The following is a 15,230-nucleotide window of genomic DNA, read 5'->3' as shown; positions in this document are numbered from 1 at the left end:
TATGTTGAATTTCATCCTGACGCCAGCCTGGTGGGGGTAGGAGCAATACCATTTGTTCCATCTCACAAACAACATTGCATCAGCCCCCCCAAGACACAAAGCCAGAAACTGAGACTGGCTAGCAAAACCAGGACTGGAAATGACTGGGGCTTTCTGACTTGGGAGCCTTAGGGCAGGCTGCTGGTGTCTGCAGATCCCACCCTAGTGTATCCTGTGTGATCAGCCAGGGCTGAGGTTCTCTCTGCTGACAGAGCTTTCCCTCTTAAGGACACTGGTGGGGCCGTGGCCCCATCAGATCATCTTTCCCTGGGAACACTCTTTTCCAGAGACCTTCAATGACAAAGTGAAAGTGGGTCCACTGACCTCCGTGTCTCTGAAAATACCCTTGTAAAAGTACATAAGGACCCAACACTGCACTTATAATCAGACAGTTCAGGACCCTCCACTCTGAGAGCATCAACATTGGCCATCTCATTCTCCTGTTTGGGTCTGAAACTCTGCCCGTGGAGCCTTGTTTCAAAGGCTAAGTTTCCAGCCAGAAGAAATGCCCATGCTCTTCTCTCCCAACCCCATGCTCCTGCCATAGCCAGGAAGGCTGAGGACAGACATGGTCTTTGCTCCCCTAGACAGAGCTGACCATGACTGAAGGACCCTCAGGGGCAGGCAGAGCCCTTTGTCCTTTTTTGTCACTATGCTGGCCTCCTTGGGAGCTCAGTCTGCTCCTTAAACCTTCTGGGAACACTTAAGGTGCCCAGCACTGCAGAAAGGATTAACTCAACTGAGATGAGACATGTTTTTCCAATTAGTTGTAAACTACCGATGTTGGAGGTTTTCCAAAACTGACTAGTTGCTTTCCCATTACCCGAGATTCCTCATTCTTTCTGCATAAATAATTTCACAAGGTTTTCAAGTAAATTTGGTAGTAAGGCCCATGACCATGGAATAAACAGGATGCTCACAGTGAAATGCTAAAGCCAAAATCTTGTCTTCCATGTGCCATGCTATGAGAAAGGAGATGGAAAGTAACTTCCACCTACCAAACTTCCCTACCTCAGGCTTAAGACACACATCAACAGGTGCAACGACATTTGTGTTGGGACACGCACATAGATAGTAAAATGCCTGTAATCCCAGCACTTTAAGAGGCTGAGTCGGGCAGATCACAATGTCAATAGATCAATGCCATCCTGGCCAACATGGTGAAACCCCATCTCTACTAAAAAATACAAAAATTAGCTGGGTGTGGTGGCACATGCCTGTAGTCCCAGCTACTCAGGAAGCTGAGGCAAAAGAATCGCTTCAACCTGGAAGGCAGAAGTTGCAGTGAGTGGGGATTGTGTCATTGCACTCCAGCCTGGCAACAGAGCTAGACTCCATCTCAAAAAAAGAAAATATTTTTCCACTGACATTTATTTCTTATGCCAAGTCAGGGACCTGCTGCTGCCAAACTGGGGAGACCAAGATCCCACAGCCAATGTGCTCACTCTCCTTAAATGGGTGTGACACCAGCGAGAGAGGCGGACAATGTGGTAAAGGCAGGGAAAACACTGTCTCACACTTACGAAGACAGAAGAGGTCTCGCAATGGGCAGGGCAGCCCTGGGAGCGGGTGACTCATAATAACATAAATAGATATTATAGCAAGGGCATCAACACATGGGAGGAATTTAACAAGCCTGTTTCTTTTTTGCGATGAAGTCTTGCTTTGTCACCCAAGCTGAAGGGCAGTGGTGTGACATTGGCTCACTGCAACCTCTGCCTCCTAGGTTCAAGCGATTCTCCTTTCTCAGCCTCCTAAGTAAATGGGATTATAGGCATACACCACTGCACCTGGCTAATTTTTTGTATTTTTAGTAAATACAGGATTTCTCCATGTTGGTCAGGCTGGTCTGGAACTCCCATCCTCATGTGATCCACCTCCCTTGGCCTCCCAAAGTGCTGGGATTACAGGTGTGAGCCACTGCATCCGACCAATACATTTGTTTTTTTAAGCTCTTAAGTTTGTGGCAATTCATTACACAGCATTACCAGCACTGACCAGAGATCTCAAGCACCAACCCCAGCTGTCATACCTTTGGAAAATGCCAAGTCCTCACATGCCTCTCCAGGCCTCCAAGAGACCTCCTGTGGTCCCATTAGGCTCCTAGAGGCCCCTTAGGGCACTGTCACTACTCTCTGCAGGAGCCAGGTGAGGGCAGTGAGAAGACGAGTGGCTGCAGAATTTGAAGATTCTAAGTCCTGGCCCCCTAGGGCCTCAGGTGTCTTACCCAGGTGTGCTGTTAAAATGGTGTATCACTTGACATTAAAACCAGCTGGCTGCCACTGTAAAGTTACTCTTATCCCTCTTTCCGTTCTGGAAGAAAGTCACTGTGCACAGCCCACACTGATGGAGGAGGCATCCTCAACTTTTATTTGCTGAGTTTGGCAACCCTGCCTGCCACTCCGGCACATTCCAAGTACTCCATAGATCCATGAGGCTGCTGACAATCACATTAGACAGTGCAGCTCTACTCTAGAACATCAAGGAAAACCAAGTACCCACACATCAGTCTCTCAGGTACTACTGTATTATTGTTTACTTAATAGTTTTCTGTAAAAGGGCTCACTTTTTTTTTAAATAAAATCTCACTCTGACAGCCAGGCTGGAGTGCAATGGAGTGATCTCAGCTCACTACAACCTATGCCTTCTGGGTTCAAGTGATTCTCCTGCCTCAGCCTCCTGAGTAGCTGGGAATATAGGCATACAGCACCACATCTGGTTAATTTTTATATTTTTAGTAGAGACAGGGTTTCACCATGTTGGCCAGGCTGGTCTCGAACACCTGACCTCAGGTGATCCGCCCACTTTGGCCTTCTAAAGTGCTGAGATTACAGGTGTGAGCCACTGCAACCAGTCACAGGGCTTTTTAAAAAGGAAACTTGATATCACTACCTTGCAACGGCCCATATCAAGGATGGCCCTGGACATCCAGGAGGTAGAGAAGCTCTATTCCTAAACATGGGCTTTTCCAGCCTTCCTTTCTTCTCCCCCTCAGAAGCCCGGGGCAGGCAGGGACCCCTTGGTCCTGGTCCCCTGGACTCCAGGGTCCCCACTCAAGGGAGCCTTCACCAGTTCACAACCAGTGTCACGGGCAGCTCTGACCCCTCCTGTGCCCCAGGTGTCTCTGGGCCAGAAAGCTGTAGATCTGTGTCTGCCAAACCTGGTTGATGATGAGAGTCACTGGAGAGCTTTCTAAAAGCTTAGACTTTCTTGAGCCCAAAGCACGTGGCTTCTAATTGAAGATACGGGTAGGGACCAGGTAAAAACAGCCCAGGTGGAGCTGATAATTAGCTACATGCCAGAGTCCTACAAGCAGGACAACCAGGCTTAGCTGTGCTCTGGGAAAATTTTCACCTGTAAGTAATGCGCAGCTGTCCGATGGAAGACCCCAGGGCAGGCCCTGACTCCAACTCTCTTTTTTGTCTCGAGACACAGTCTCACTCTGTGGCCCAAGCTGGAGTGCACAGTCATGATCTTGGCTCACTGCAACCTCTGACTCCTGGATTCAAGCGATTCTCCTGCTGCAGTCTACACAGAAGCTAGGACCTCAGGCGTGTACTACCACGCCTCGCTAATTTTTGTATTTTTAGTAGTGACAGGGATTTGCCATGTTGGGCAGGCTGGTCATGAACTCCTGGCTTCAGCATATCTGCCCGCCTTGGCCACCCAAAGTGTTGGGATGACATATGTGAGCCACCGCACCCGGCTTGATTCACTTTCTAAAATGAGCAGTACCCACTGAAGAAAAGTGTCTAGGTCAGCCTTCTCCCAAGTTCACAGGACATGGAATGAGGTGCTGACAGACCCTTTGGAGAAACTCCTTTCCCTATCCTCTGTGACCAGGAGGAAAGGAGGCTTAGTGGTCTGGTATTTCTGGGTGTACAGCTTCTTTGTTTCTTCCTTTTCTTGTCCATATCACATATCAGGTCCCTTGGATCAGGGACAGAACTAGATTATACCCCTCTGGGTGGCCGCTCACTACACTTTAGGGCCAGGTAACTGGTTTACTAAGTTCCAGGAGCCTCCCCCATGCCAGATTGAGGTGATTTAGGTGACGAGGTTTAGAGCAGATTTTGGACTCCTGAGTTGATGTTATAATGGCATGAGGCCTTGGGGCAGGGTGGATCTATTTTGTATTTGGGATGAGCATACATCTTCAGGGTCTAAAGAGCTGACTAGATAGGCAGACTGTTCCTCCCCACACAATATCCATGTCCTAATCCTGAGAACCTCTGAATATGTCACCTTATGTAGCAAAAGGGACTTTGCAGGTGGGATTAGTAAGGGGTTTGAGACAGAGAGATTGGCCTGAATAACCAGGTGAGCCCAATCTAACCACACACGTTCTTAAAAGCACAGTACTTTCTCGGGCTTAAACAGGAACAATAAAGAGGAATGGGAGGTCCAAGAAGTCACCATGCCGCACAGGGAGCAACCATGCATCTCGTTCACCTCGTGTATCCCCAGAGCCTGGAACCCAGCAGGCGTTTGGCCACAGAAAGACAAATAAAGTGAACTTTTGTGGTTTCCTTTTGTTTTTGAGATGGAGTTTTGCTCTTGTTGCCCAAGTTGTAGTGCAATGGTGCAGTCTTGGCTCACTGCAACCTCTGCCTCCTGGGTTCAGGCGATTCTCCTGTCTCAGCCTCTCGAGTAGCATGTGCCACCACGCACAGATAATTTTTTGTATTTTTCGTAGAAATGGGGTTTCACCATGTTAGCCAGGCTGGTCTCTAACTCCTAACCTCAGCTGATCCACCCGCCTCAGCCTCCCAAAGTGCTGGGATTACAGGCATTAGCCACTAAACTGAACATTTAAGCACTGGATTCCAGCTAGCAGCCATGAATTATTTAACCTCTCTGACCCCCCGTCATCCAGAAGTAAGGGCACTGAAATAACCCACCCAACGTTATCCAATGAATGAACAGTGGGGCTGGCCCCACTGCAAGCTCCTCAGAACCCTTCTGGTTGACAAATCTGACAACTCTTCACCCCCACCTCGGCCTGGCCAAAATGGGCAGAATTCCTGGGTAAACAGGAGTGAAGCTTCTCATGGCCCCATTTTGTTTCTTTGCTTCATTCTGTGCCTTTGCTTTCTGGTGACTGGTTGTCATTCTATTTCCCGAGCACAGACCAGAAGAGTGTGCCAGTGCTCGTGCAGAGATCTTCAGCTCCCAGAGCTGCCCTGGGGAAGAGCTGCTGTATGGAAGGGCCTGCTCCTGACCACCCACAAGTGTCCTTAATGATGAGGGGCACCTACTGGTTCATAACCTGGTTCTGTGACTGGAGAGAGCCCCTGGACAAAGGACTTCATCTCCATGGCTGCAGTTTTCATGGCTGTGAAAGGGGACAGGGGAAATGCACCTCTTTGGGGTACAGGGACAGTAAAATGAAGCAACTTATGAGACAGCTTCTTTCACAGTCCCTGGCACTTCATTCTTTGTTAAACTTCCATTCTTATTGTTTTGTTTGAGACAAAGCTTTGCTCTGTTGCACAGGCTGGAGTGCAGTAGCAGTCTCAGCTCATTGCAACCTCCACCTCCTGGGTTCAACTGATCCTTCTGTGTCAGCCTCCTGAGTAGCTGGGATTACTGGCACCCCCCCCCCACACACACACCATGTCTGGCTAATTTTTGCATTTTTAGTAGAGACGTGATATCACCACGTTGGCCAGGCTGATCTTGAACTCCTCACTCCAGGTGATCTGCCCACCTCAGCCTCCCAAAGTGCTGAGGTTACAGGTGTGAGCCACTGAGCCCAGCTGAATTTGCATTCTTTATCAAGAGTCAATCTTGAAGGCCTCTCATTTCAGATTGTGAACAAACAACATGAATCATTTTTTGGACTCAGCTGACTATCTCCTTTTCCTCCATGCTTTTATGTCTTTACCAAGTCTTCCCTCTGTACTTAAAGAGCACTCCCCAACAGTCTAGCCATCATCCTCAGGTTAACTATAAACTATACAGGGGGCCCAATTCAAAAGGCCCTTCTAAGCAGGGAGCTCCTTTCATTTGAATACTGCTGCAGGCCACGTGTAAATGCAAGGCACTGCCTTTGCTTGTATATTTCCACTGTCTTCCAGCCTAAAACCCAGCCAGTCCTAACACTGAATGACTGCCCATGTATGTTATGTAAGACCCCATGCTGGGCAGGGATACTGAGATAAGTAAGAAACACTCACATATCACTGGAAGCACCTCCAACAGAGACAGAGATAGCAACAGATGATTTCAGAACAGCATATGTGCCTGTCTACAGAGACCCACTCTTAAGAGGGGAACATTAATTCAGTTCCCAAGAACCTACCAGGTACCACCCTTCAAAGGAAGAGATCTCCATTTCACAGACTGACTTTCAAGGCCAAAGTCAAAAAGGAACCAACAGGACCAGGACCGGACCCCAGGTTTGTCTGACATCACTATCTCCCTTTATGCAAGGAGGCAGAGGCCCCTTGAAGATGTCCTTTTGCACAAGCTCCAAAGTGTCAACTAAATGTAGGTCATTATGGCTGAAAATGCATTTTCTCCTTGTCCTTGCATATGCTCTGTAAGTTTGGGCTTTGGCCTGATGTTCATCTGCCTCAGCCCTAGCCAACTGCTGGCCAACAGATCACAGGGTTGTGACCCTTGGAATTGGAAGCCATTCTACACACAGTGTCTCTTCTAGGTCCTTTTTCTCATCAACCATTAAACCACAAAAAGGCCAAGTGACAAAGCACTCAGTTCCTTCACACGGTCATTCCTTCCCCCTCTTGCTTCACCTGATGCAGAAGAATTTGTCAGTCAAATTTGAGCATTACAAGAATATGCAACAGAAAGAAATAGAGAACTCAGCAATCCAAAAGCTGCTAAATGAGGATTTTCTGCATTTTTGGGAGTAATGTAAAGGAGTTCCAAGAAAAGTGAAGTCACAGCCTCTGCAGCTTATTTTCAGTTCTTAGAAAAGAGCCAGTGTCAAAGGGAAAGCGGTTCTGCCCCAGCACACAGACTCCATTGTCTGGCAGGGGGTGTCTTCTGATAAACCAGCTTGGATTTGGCACCAGAAACCAAAAAATTCTGACATTTTTTTAGTTGGTGATATCAAGGAGGAAACACAAGCCAAAGCAGTGAAAGTTATTAACATTCAGGGAAACCACACAGCTCAGCTAACATGTTGGGGTGACACCCTTCCATCACCAAGGCACCAGCAGTTTTGAGGTGACTGTTAGAAAAAACACAGTGGCCTCCTTTTCCTACCCCATGCCCCCACACATTCCTGAGATGTGTTATCACTCAGGTCACCATGTAGGCCCAACCAGCATTTTTCAATGGATATTATTTACCAAAAGATGGGGGAGGACAAATGGGTCAGGATAAGGTACAGGTGGTTTTCAGCAGCTTGGGTCTGCTTTCTGGCATACAAGCAGGTTTAGCCACAGTAGGGCAGACTTTAGGTTAAGATCTTGGGAGGCTACTACACATCCAGCTCAGGCGCTACAACCAGGTGCCCTATAATAATTTTGTGAATAAGGTTTGCCTTTTATTTATTTATTTATTTATTTATTTGTTTGTTTGTTTGTTTATTTGAGACAGAATCTGGCTTCATCTTCCAGGCTGGGATACAGTCGCACAGTCTCAGCTCACTGAAACCTCCACCTCCTGAGTTCAAGAAATTCTCACGCCACAGCTTTCAGAGTAGCTGAGATTACAGATGTGTGCCACCATGCCTGGCAAACATTTTTCTATTTTTAGTAGAGATAGGGTCTCATTATGTTGCCCAAGCTGATCTCAAACTCCTGGCCTCCAGTGATGTGTCCTCCTCGACCTCCCAAACTGTTGGGATTACAGTCATGTGCCACTGCACCCAGCCATTGTGAGTAAATTTTAACCTAAGAATTCTGTAACAGAGATCTCATTGTCTGCCCCAAAATTTAATTTCAATGTAATCAAAAGAAACTCGAGTGACCCAGCCAGGAAGAGTGCCTAAGGAGAAATGATGATGAGATGGAATGTTATGTCCCAGATGAGACACTGGAACAGGAAAGGACATTAGGAATAATCCCAAGAAATCTGAATGAAGTAGAGACTTGGGTTAATAAAAGCATCTCAATATTTGTCCATTAATTTTAACAAATGCACCTTACTAATGTAAGATGTTAATTATAAGGGAAGCTGGGTACAGGTACATGGGAACTTTTTGTATAATCTCTGCAATTTCTCTGTCTCTCTCTCTCTCTCTTTCTGTATGTGTGTGTGTGTATGTGTGTGTGTAGACAAGCAAGAATGTACTTATACTCCCAGCAATAATGATTTGGTGCCTACCAAGTGTCACATACCATGTAAAAGTGATCTACACATATCTTCATTTATTCCAAACACTAGTGCTATGAGCTGGGCATAGTCTGCATTTTACAGATAAAGAAATTGAAGAACAGAGATGCTAGAATACCTTGATCATAATCACATGGCAAGGTTACTGGCAGATAAAGGGCTCAAATTCAGGTTGACAGGACAGCTCAGCAATATTGCCTAATATATCCCAAACTGTGAACATAAAACAGTTCAAAACAAGCTGCATGAGGGCTATGAAAACAAGGCACACTTTCAAGTCTACCCCATATTAGAAAAAAAAGAGTTTAAAAGCAGAGCACATGCCAGGCACAGTGGCTCATGCCTATAATCCCAGCACTTGGGGAGGCCGAGGCAGTTGGATCACGAGGTCAAAACATTGACACTATCCTGATCAACATGGTGAAACCCCATCTCTACTAAAAACACTTTTTAAAAACATTAGCTGGGCATTGTGGCAGGTGCCTGTAGTCCCAGCTACTCAGGAGGTTGAGGCAGGAGAATTGCTTGAACCTGGGAGGTGGAGGTTGCAGAGAGAAAAAATTATGCCACTGCACTCCAGCCTGGCAACAGAGTGAGATTCAGTCTCAAAAAAAACAAACAAAAAGCACAGCACACCCAAGACACAACACTCAATGCTGGAGAGGATGTCCATAAGTCCACCAATATCACCATACATTCTGTGCAATCAAGAAACTTACTTGGATGGGGGTGGGGTAGGCTCCTGTGTGTAATTCCAGCACTTTGGGAGGCCAATGCCGGTGGATTACCTCAGGTCAGGGGTCTAAGACCAGCCTGGTCAACAGGGCAAAACCCCATTTCTATCAAAAATACAAACATAGCCTGCTGTGGTGGCACACTCCTGTAATTCCAGCTACTCGAAAGGCTGAGCTGGAGAAATGCCTGAGCCTGAGAAGGGGAGGTTGAAGTGAGCTGAGATTTTACCACTGCACTCCAGCCTGGGAGACACAGTGAAACTCCCTCTCGAAAAAAAAAAAGAAAAAAAGGAGAGCCATGTGCGGTGAGTCACACCTGTAATCTCAGTACTTTGGGAGGCCAAAGTGGGTGGATCACCTGAGGTCAGGAGTTTGAGACCAGCCTAATCAACATGAAGAAACCTAGTTTCTACTAAAAATACAAATATATACATATATAAATATATGCATATATATAGATATATACATGTACATACATACATACATATATATATATATATTTTAGCCAGGCAGTGGCACCACTACCCTATTCATCACCAATGTTTGTTGATTGATGTCCCTTCCTCTCTCTCTCTCTTTTTTTTTTTTTTTGGAGTTGGAGTCTCGCTCTGTAAAGCCTCCTAGGCTGGTGTGCCGTGGGGTGATCTCAGCTCACTGCAACCTCCACCTCCTGGGTTTAAGTGATTCTTCTGCCTCAACCTTCCAAGTAGCTGGGACTACAGGCATGCACTACTACGCCTGGTTAATTTTTGTATTTTTAGTAGGGATGGGGTTTCACCATGTTGGCCAGGATGGTCTCAAACTCCTGACCCCTCCAGTGATCCACCTGCCTTGGGCTCCCAAAGTGATAGGATTACAGGAATGAGCCACCATGCCCCCTTTTTACTTTTTTTGAGTTGGGGTCTCCCTATGTTTCCCAGGTAGGCCCTCAAGCGATCCTCCCACCTCAACCTCCTGAGTTGCTGAGATTGCAGGTGAGTGTCACCTTGCCTGCCATGATTTTGTCACCACAGACCCCTCTCATTCCCTTTCATAGGAAATCACTGAGAACCGGAAAGCTTGAGCCAAGAACTAGGGAAACTGATATTTGAACTCATTTCTGTTGGGTGCCAAATTTTTCTGTGCCTCTTTCTGTGAAAATTGGAGGTGGCAAGATCCAGTGGCTCACACATATAACCCCAACATTTGGGAGGCCTAGGTGGGTGGATCACCTGAGGCCATTGCACAGCAGTTTGGACAACAAGAGTAAAACTCTATCTTGAAAAATAGAAAGAAAGAGAAAGAAAGGAGAGAGGAAGAGAGAATGAGAGAGAGAGAAAGAGAGTTAGAGAGAGAAGAAATAAAGGAAAAAAAAATCAGAGGCTTTGGTCCCTTGATCTGACATTCTGGAGTAATTCCGTTCCTGCTTGAATGTGATCTCCTTGAGGCAAAGTCTGGGTCTCCTTCCTCTTGCGTGCCCATCCTGGCCTGTCTTCCCCACACTAGCTGCTCAATGAAGGCTAGCCCATGTAGAGTATGGGTTTGAGGCATCCCAAGACTTGGAGTTGTAGAAGATGTGAATGAGAAGCCTTGGAATGCTGTGCCCATTAGAAAATGTGTATATCCCACAGTTCATCCAAGAGACTGCTCCCTCCGATGCCAGTGCTCAGAGCTCCCCTACTCAGGGTAAAACCTTGGATGGCCAAGTACATTGGCTCAATATTTGCCTTGAGTAGCTGGGTGCAGTGGCTCCAGCCACTGTTGGATCTGTAATCCTAGCACTTTGAGAGGCTGAGGCGGGTATTCAAAATATGATAAACGTAATATCTGCAATGTTTTGAGTGTAACACAAAATTTGAAAGAAATTTTTAAAATTAGATGTAATTCCTTTACATCAATATAATAAATCCCCTCATGGCAAAACACGGTAAGCAACATCGAAGGACAAACAACAAACTTAAAAGCAACAGTATAAGTCATATCACCAAGAGCTAATTTGCTTAATATATCTAAAGCTCCTACATATCATCAATAAAACAGTAACCATATAATAGAGAAATAGGTTGCACATACGAACAGTGAGTCCTCAGAAAAAGAATTACAAATGACTCATTCACATGAAAAGATGCCCAAACTCTGTAATAAGAGATATATAAGTTAAAAATCAGAAGAAAATAACATTTTCACCAATCAGATAAACTCTAGTAGCACTCTGTATTGTTGAGTGTATAAGGAAAGAGACACACTAAAACCTTGTTGGTGGAAGTACATAACGATAAAATGTTAATGGAGAACAATTTGGAAATGTGAGAGATAATGTATTTGCATGTAAGTATTATGTACTTCAGCATAGATATAACAGGAAAAGTGGCAGGGACAACTAAAACATGTTACATTCAGTCGATGGAGTGAATACTCTACAGCCATCACAAAGAATGAGGCAGTCTCGTAAGTACCAAGATGAAGTGATCTCTTAGATACCCAGAGCAGCAGATCTTCTTCCTTGTTGGCTTCACAACTGGTAGAGTCATCTTTGGTAAGGTAAAGCAGAACATCTAAATCAAGAATATGACTTCCCATAAATACTGAAGAAGAATTCAAAGCTACCAATTGAGGAAAGAGCTTTTTATAAAGCAGTGTAAAAATCTAAAAATTACCTAGAAAACAGAACATCCTGCAGAAAATTCTAAAAACATCCAAAATGGAATTCTTTACTGCACTTGCATGCTAACCTGTGTCATCATCCTACCGTATCTGCTTCTATTCCTCCTCAGACAACCCCAGATAACAGCACAGAGAGCCCAGAAATCCTTAAACTGCATGTAAGCTCATGATGTTAAAAACAGCCAGAGGGTGATTAACTCATGTGTGTTCTCAGATCATCCACAGGAACAAGAAATCAGTCAACTTTTCCAAATGCATAGAAACAGAAGCAGAAAGCAAGTGATTTAATCAAGACACCACAGAGATTAAAGGTAAGCATCTACTTACCACGTGAATGAGTGTTTGTCTCATTTTGATCTCTTTCGTAACCAACTATACAAAATTCCTATGAACTGAGCAAAGGGTTATTATACTCTCTTGTGAAATCAGAGGTACTAGATTAACTGAATCCATAACTGCTAAACTATGAAACACAACTAAAGGCTAAACTATGAAGCTTCAGTTTTATTTTAGGCAACCTCCTGACATAAACACAATCTATATTTAAAAAAAAAAAAGCTCAACAACATACACACATTCCCAAAAAAATCACACAGAACACAAACACACAGAAAGGGTGGGCCTGCTTCCTATCCACAGCACTGTCAAGCTTGCGCTGGTAAATGAAAGCCAGCAGAAAGCTCATCCCTGAACAGGATGAAGGGGATGAATACAAGAACAAGGAAGCCCTTCTATGAAGAGAGTTTGGAATGTGTCTCTGTGTGTATATGTACTCACATGTTTAGTCTCTTTGGTGTGTGAAAGGAAAATAAATCTTGGGGCCCCTAAATCACTAAGCTAGAGGGAAAAGCCAAGCCGGGAACTGCTTAGGGATAACCTGCCTGTCACTGAGATACATGCATAGCTGATTGCCTCCTTTAAAAAGGCTAATCAAAAACTCAAAGAATGCAAGCACTCCTCTCTTTCACCTATCTGTGACCCAGAAGCTCCTTCCAACTTCAAGTCTTTTTTCTGTCTTTGCTTCACGTTGTCCTGCCTTTCTGGACACAACCATAGTACTTCTTACATATGTTGGCTGATGTCTCACGTCTCCCTAAAATGTATAAAACTAAGCTGTGTCCCGACCACCCTGGGCACATGTTATCAGGACTTCCAGAGACTGTCTAAGAAGGGTGCATCCTCAAACTTGGCAAAATAAACATTCTAAATTAACTGAGACTTGTCTCAAATTTTCAGGATTACAAATAATACCAGCAAATCCTGAGACCCACTGAAGGGAAAAAAGAAGGTAGTCTAACTTCATTATGACTGCAAAAATGCATCTGGTATATCCATACAATAGGATATTACTTAGCAAACGGAAGAAAAAGAACTACTGACACAAAAAACACCATGGATGAATCTCAAAATAATCACGTTGAATGAAAAAAGCCAGAAAAAAAGAATACCTACTGTATGATTCTATTTATATAAGTTAGAAAATGAAAAGTCATCTACAGTTACAAAAAGCTTATCAGTGGTTGCCTATGGATCAGAGGCAGGAGGGAGACAGTACTGAAGGGTACATGGAAACTGTTGGGATGATAAGTATGTCTATTATCTCTAGTGGTGACAGCTCTATGGCTGAATACCTATGTGAAAACATCTAACTTTACACTTCTAATATGTGCAGCTTGGGTGTCACTTGACTCCTCAATAAAGCTGTTTAAAATGTTTTGATAAAAATAAGTTCATATTGACCACCAGTTGGGTTTAACTGAAACCTTACAAAATGAAGATTATTTTCACTTTCAGAAGGATATCTGATCGCAGTTACATATTATGATTTGTAAACAAGCAATTTCAGAATAAATACAGATTTCAAATACTTAAATGTCTGTATTTCTTCCCATTCACCGTTTTCATTATTTTAAAGCAGCTACAGCATTTTACAAAAAAAATTCCATCACTTCAAGTTTCTTACAGAGACTCTCTGAAATTCAATAAACAGTTAACTTTTTGAAGAAGATGGGACCTTAAACACCATCCTGTCCAACTTTGTCAATTTAAGAAAATAAACTTAGTCCCTTCCCTTGTAGGGAGTTCATCCAGTCTCATGGCTTTGAAGTCAGCTCTATGTTGCTGACACCTACCTTTGTCATTTTAATCTTGACCTCCCCACTGAACTACAGATATTTATTCCACTGCCCACTAAACCACCTCACTTGATATCTAATAAGTATCTAAAACCAATTGTGGCCAAAAGGTATCTTCTGATTCCCCTCACCACCAACTTCTCCTCGAATTTTCCCCATCTTAGTAATTGAACCATCATACGTTCAGTTGCTCAACTAAAACCTAGGAATCAACTCTTGACTACTCATCTCCTGCCTTCCACATAGAATCCACACTTAAGTTCTTAGCTCTGTCTGCAAAGTAGATTGCTAAAGCTGGCCCAGGCTCCATCTACACAGCTACTATGGCTTCTTACCCAGACAACAGCTCTGAAAGGTCACCATTTTCTCTTCTACCTCTACCAGTCATCACTACACAGTAGCCACAGTCATGAGGCCATCAATCCCCAGACCTAGAACACTCTACAGACTTGCTGCCATCATTAAAGTGACATCCTAACTCCTTATTCTACCCTAAAATATCAAGGCCCTTTCCACCTCTCTAGCCTCATCTACTACTATTTCTTCTCTGGATACATTCCAACATTTCCTACTGACAGTCTCAAACACCCTAAACTAATTTCCACCCCAAAACCAATGCTTTGCCACCTCCATACCTGGAATGCATATAGATACTTCATCATTCATATCTCAACTCAAATAACGTCTTCAAAAGCTTCCCAAACCTCACAATCTACAGAAGCATCCCCTAGTGAGAAGCTGGTGGTGAGGGGAATCAGGAGCCCTTCGACCACAATAAGTTTGGAAATGTATCAGGTATTCAAGTAAATATTTAATTCACTTATCATAGACCCCATTTTACTGATGTTATGGTACTTATCACTATCTCAAATTATCTTGTAAAGTTCTTTACTTATTTATTATATATGTTAATAAATTCATTCATTCATTCCTGCTATGCCTATCAGAAGCACTAGCCCAAATAAGAACTGTGATCTTGAAAGCATTAATTTTTGGGTGCCTGGTACTACTGGTTAAAAAGTACCCATGTGCATTTTTTTTACGTCTATTTTAGTTCTTTTTTAATTCCTAAGTATGACGATTGGGTTTCCACACTCAAACCTAAGTGTGAACATTTTTACAACATCAGCACATTACCAGTCTGACGTTTAAAAATAAAGGTCAATTTCAGGCCGGGCGCGGTGGCTCACGCCTATAATCCCAGCCCTTTGGGAGGCCGAGGCGGGTGGATCAGGAGGTCAAGAGATCGAGACCATCCTGGTCGACATAGGTGAAACCCCGTCTCTACTAAAAATACAAAAAATTAGCTGGGCATGGTGGTGCGTGCCTGTAGTCCCAGCTACTCGGGAGGCTAAGGCAGAAGAATTGTTTC

General features: G+C 44.2%; 1 protein-coding gene and 1 pseudogene across 3 annotated transcripts in view; one reads left to right on the top strand and one right to left on the bottom strand.

The window, feature by feature from the left end:
• The window catches only part of LOC144581975 (uncharacterized), an 89,990-nt gene that overhangs the window by 60,820 nt on the left and 13,940 nt on the right, over positions 1–15,230 (bottom strand). The window lies entirely within an intron of this gene.
• LOC144581981 (small nucleolar RNA U13) lies at positions 14,912–15,005 on the top strand (annotated as a pseudogene).

The sequence above is a fragment of the Callithrix jacchus genome, chromosome 3, assembly GCF_049354715.1.
Source record: "Callithrix jacchus isolate 240 chromosome 3, calJac240_pri, whole genome shotgun sequence".
Lineage (NCBI taxonomy): Eukaryota > Metazoa > Chordata > Mammalia > Primates > Cebidae > Callithrix > Callithrix jacchus.
Note: the sequence above shows the minus strand (reverse complement) of the source record. Positions and strands in the feature narration are given on the sequence as shown.